At 38.2% G+C, this 5,665-nt stretch overlaps 1 pseudogene; it reads left to right on the top strand.

Annotated features, from left to right (window-relative positions):
- Nucleotides 1–1,408: 1,408 nt before the first annotated feature.
- Nucleotides 1,409–4,277, top strand: LOC131251687 (cytochrome P450 71A1-like; annotated as a pseudogene).
- Nucleotides 4,278–5,665: the final 1,388 nt, after the last annotated feature.

Genomic DNA, 5,665 nt, shown 5'->3' with positions numbered 1-5,665 from the left:
ATTTTAATGGTGGATATCCAATCACTATTGTTTTCATGTAGTGTGGACCACCTGAGATTTATATACCTCTAATTTTTGGGATCAAGACCTAAATTGATCTTTAAAATTGGATGAACGGAATAGATGAAACACATACATCATGGTAGGGCCTACAGAGCACCGACCATCAGCCACGGGGTTGGTGGCAGGGGGAGTAGCCAATCCGTTTCCTGTTTCATGAGGTCGTGTCAGCGCGGGGATTTCCTTCGGAAGCCTTTCACAAGAGTTCCTACGTTGGTACGTAAGTTGGGGTTCCCCGTTATGTTTATGAGAAATCCAATCCGTCCGTCCATTTTTTGAGCTCATTTTAGGACATGTAACTAAAAATTAGGAGGATCCAAAACTCAACTGGCCCATACAAGATGAAATAGTTTGGAAAGGAATCCTACCGTTGAAACCTTCCTACCGTCCACCTTGATGTCAATATGCCATCCAAACCGTTTAGAGGTCATTTTTACTCAGCTGAAGTAAAAACACCAAAAACTTAGACCGATACAAAACTTTCGTGGCCATATAAATATTTCAACGGTGTTCACTAAATTCCCACTGTTTCCTCTCGTGTGGCCCATTTGAGTTTTGTATCCATCTTATTTTTAGTCACATTTTCGAAAATGAGATCGACAAACGGATGAACGAGTTGGATTTCTCACAAACATATCAATCGGCCCCACCCATAATCCTTCCGCAGGAACTTCCTGCCAACGGATTTCCCATGAAATCGCAGTCCGATCGTGACATCGTCATTAGGTGAAACCCCATATCAACCAAGATAGGTGAGACTCTAACTGTGGGGCCCACTGTAATGCATGTGTTTACATGTGATTAAATCTCATTTTAGTGCATAATCCAAAGAAAACAAATCCGTTCAAAATCCCAAACGGACCATAATACAAGAAACAATACTAATTAACCATTAAAATCTTCTCATCGGGGGGCCACAAAATCTTCGAATGAAAATAATATTTATGTGGTCTCTTCATCTAAGTATTTATGACCTTATCAACAGCTTGCATGGAAAATAAACATTCCATCACAATCCATAAAAATTTTAACTGTTGAGATTCAATCTTATCCACCTAAAATTTTTATCAATTTAGTATCACGCTCTAAAATTACTTTTGAAAATATACAGTAGGAAGTTGGCTGTTGATATTAGAAACATTTTTGGCGAAGCCATGACAATCGCGTACCTTTCCATAGTTCTATCAACACGCGGGGGTTAAGGTAGGTATAAGCCCGGATTTTAAACTATTTCGGGCCACCTTATTAAAAGCAGGCCCGAACCCGGCCCATTTATACTCCTACCTTTCCAGTTCCTCTACTCTATATAAGGAGAGATGATTTGTAGTTTCTTACAACAACAACATTCAATGGCTCTCTTTTCATCTATTTTCTTCTTCCCCATTATTCTTCTAATCCTATTTAGATTGAATAGAATTCAATCCAAGAAACATAATCAACCACCTTCCCCATCCAAGCTTCCAATCATAGGAAACCTTCACCAGCTGGGTTCTCTACCACACCGTTCTCTACAAGCTCTCTCTAGAAAATATGGACCGTTGATGCTTCTTCATTTGGGAAGCACTCCCACTCTCATTGTTTCAACAGCTGAGATGGCTCAAGAGGTCATGAGAACACATGATCTTGCATTTTCAAGCCGACCAACTTTCACTGCAGCAAAGGAACTTTTATATGGTTGCACCGACGTGGCAATGGCAGCTTATGGGGAGTATTGGAGGCAAGCGAAGAAGATATCAGTTACAGAACTTCTTAGTCCTAAGAGAGTGCAGTCATTTGCGTATGTTAGAGAAGAGGAAATTACGAGTATGATAAAAGAGAAAGGGTTCATGTTCGATGTTAGGTATTGTTGATATAACGAAGAAGTTTCTTCATCTAACGAGTAGTGTTGTATCGAGGGTTGCTTTGGGGAAGAATTATATTGAAAGAGATAGTAATGGAAGGAATACGTTTGCTGATATGGCTAGGGAACTTCCACTGCTTTTGGGAGCATTTAGTGCAGCGGATCTTTTTCCATTGTTTGGATGGTTTGATGTTTTGACTGGTTTGGATGGAAAATTAAAGAGGAATTCTAGAGTGTTGGATAGTTTCTTTGATCAAGTGATCGAGGACCATCTTAATAATAAGAGTGGAGATGTGAATGATGAACGTAAAGACTTTGTGGATATATTGCTCCACATCAAAAGGATTGCACTACTGGCGTTCAAATCTCCAAAGAAAACATCAAAGCCATTGCCTTGGTAGTCATCTCTCTGTCTCTCTCTCTCGTCACATGTGCTTTTGGGACTGTTTCCTCTCTCTCTCTCTCTCGTCACATGTGCTTTTGGGACCGTTACCTTGATAGATACATATGCATCTCAAGAACAGGGAAGTAGGACTTCTCGATTGCGCCTAATGATAAAGAGGAGTCGATTTTGGACGCGGTTTGGCTAGTGACTTTCACAAGGTGGCTAGTGGTTGGTGTTACGTGGGCTCACCATGATGCATGTGTTTTATCCACACCAATCATTCATTTTATAAAGATTATTTTAGGATACATACCAAAAAAGAGGCAAATCTAAAACTAATTTGGACCACACCACTGGAAAACAATAGTGATTGAATGTCCACCATTAAAAACCTTCTAGGGCCCACTGTAATGTGTATTTGATATCCAACCTGTTGATTAGTTCGTACAGACCTGGATGAAGGGAAAAAAGAAATATCAGATTGATTCAAAACTTTTGTGGCTAGCAAGAAGTTTTTAATGGTGAACGTTTAATTAACACTGTGTGGTCCATTTGAGACTTGGGTTCATTCCATTTTTGGGCTAATATCATAAAATGATCTGGAAAAATAGATTGATGGCATGGATGAAACATATACATCATAATGAGCCCACATACCACCTACCACTAGCCATTAGCTAGTTGAAGGTTCACTAGCTAATCCGTTTACGTGGATTTTACATATTCAATGAAGAATATGTGTTTTACGAGCTAGGTAAGTTTCCACACATGTGAAGTCCCCAACTACCACACGTACACCACTCATGCAAGAGAGAGAGAGAGAGAAAAAAAAGTGGTGCACCAGTCACAAGGGCTTAGATATATATTGGAATGTTTCCTTTTAATTCAAACACTGAACATGCATATATTGTAAACGTAGGAAATGAGTTTTTGGATGATTGATTGAATTGATTACTCATATGTTCTTCCTTTTTCTAATTTTATATCCGTAGGATATGTACGTTGCAGCAACTGGACTCACAAACTCCTTAGAATGGGCCATGGCTGAACTTGTTAAGAGTCCTAATGCTATGATGAAAGCTCAAGAAGAGGTAAGAAGGGTGGTTGGGAGAAAAATGAAAGTGGAAGAGAAGGACCTTCTTCAGATGAACTATTTGAAATGCGTAATTAAGGAGACTTTGCGACTTCACCCTCCTGCACCCCTATTAATTCCACGTGAATCCATATCAAGTGTGATACTACAAGGCTATGTTATCCCTCCAAAAATAAGAGTCTTGGTCAATGCATTTGCCATTGGGAGGGACCCTAATTCATGGGAAAATGCTAATGAGTTTCTCCCAGAGAGATTTGTCAACAGCTCAATTGACTTCAAAGGAAATGATTTTCAGTTAATCCCTTTTGGGTCAGGGAGGAGGATTTGCCCTGAAATGACATTTGCCAATAATTTTTTGGAGATTTCTCTTGCCAATGTTTTATATTGGTTTGATTGGGAGTTTCCTGGAGGTGCAAATAAGGATATGGACATGAGTGAAGATTCAGGGATAGGTATTCATAAGAAAATTCCTCTTCATCTTATTCCAACATATCACTTTTCTTAAGTTGTTGGATATTCTTCTTACAGACTGGGGTTATCCTACTAGTTATATAGCAGTTATGTTTTACAAGCAAATAAGGAGAATCTAGACATGAGTGAAGCTTCAGGGTCGATGCTCATAAGAAAATTTCTCTTCATCTTGTTCCAATATATTACTATGTTATATATGTAAGCAAATAAGGGGGTTCTAGACATGAGTGAAGCTTAAGGGGTGGTTACCCGTGAGAAATTTCCTCTTCATCTTGTTTGGATGTATTACTATGTTATGTAAGCAAATAAAGAGAATCTTGACATGAGTGAAGATTCAAGGTTGGCTGCTCATAAGAAACTTCCTCTTCATCTTCTTCTAATGTATCACTTTTCTTAAATTGTTCCTGACATTCTGTTTACAAACTAGAGTTATCCTACTCGTTTTATTAGCTATGTTATGTGATAGTCTTTAGTTTTATTGGTATGTAACTACATTGTAACGGCCATGTTACTTATTACTGCCAAAAAAGGGTCAGAGGTTAAGGATAAAAGCCGTAGCTAAAGATCTATGGCTACGATTATATTCCGTGGCAAGACCAAAGCCATTAGTACCATACTCATTGCTTTTGTAGTGTTAGTTATGTTATATCTGAATGCGGAATTGCCAAAGGACCTTTCTCTGTATTGGATATAGAGATCTAAAAAACCATATGGCTTATCTTGTTGGGACGCCATTGTTGTATCTTGGATGTTGAAGTCTTCCTCTCCTTGCACCCTTAGAGAAGTTGTGATAGGCCTGAAGCTTCCGTCGATGGTATTGGATTGGGCACCCAACATTGCTTTATACATGTTGAGGGTAGAGGAGTTTAAAACCCATTAAAACTCCTCTCCGCAAAGGCTCCACACGAATTGCAATCCCATTTCCACTCGAATACTATATTTGTGTTATAGTTCTAGCATCTAACCCCTACATGAATTTCTGGATATATCACAATTAAGTGGGGCCCACTAGTACACCCGATCACATTATTTAACCCTTAGGATAATCCAGACCCTTAATCAACAAGGTCCACTTTATAGAGTTTTTACATTCTCCCACTTGGCCTCATTGATCAATGTTAGTGATTAATATTTTGAAAATATGTTTTAATTTTGAGAAAACATCCAAATGATTAACCAATGCAATTGTTGGATAATACGGGCAATGCTATGACAATATGGTCCATGAAGACCACTAGTATCAGTTCACGGTAGTCATCACAACATTTAATCTAAGTGAAGTAAGACTAAGCGCGATTACAAATATTGTCAGTCTTAATAACATAGATCAAGAAATAGGAAGTGTGACGTAATTTGATGATGTGTGTCTATCCTTTAGAGGTCTTGAAGCTTTAAAGATGTCTCCAACGAGACACGACTGTAATTCTACTTACTCAATAATAGATTGTGCATACTTAGAGAAAAGCATAAATAAATAATTTTATATCAAAATCATCAAAACTTTATCAAATGAGATCTCTTTAATGTTTATGTAAAAAAACACGTTCAACTTCGATTAACTGAAAATATCTGTGGGATCGATGACTCACATGAATGTTACATGTTCTTGAAATGGCGTGATAGAGAGCCTTTTAGTGAGCGGATGTGTAATCATCTGCTTAGTGCCGATGAACTCTACAGACACTTGATGATTCTAAACTCTTTCCTTTACAACAAAATACTTAATGTCGATATACGACGACCTTGATGAATACTTGTTATTACTATAGAAGGAAATCACAGCTGAATTATCGTAAAGATTCTCAATGGTTTCAGG

This window comes from Magnolia sinica, chromosome 7, assembly GCF_029962835.1.
Source record: "Magnolia sinica isolate HGM2019 chromosome 7, MsV1, whole genome shotgun sequence".
In the NCBI taxonomy this organism is placed as follows: Eukaryota; Viridiplantae; Streptophyta; class Magnoliopsida; order Magnoliales; family Magnoliaceae; genus Magnolia; species Magnolia sinica.
Note: the sequence above shows the minus strand (reverse complement) of the source record. Positions and strands in the feature narration are given on the sequence as shown.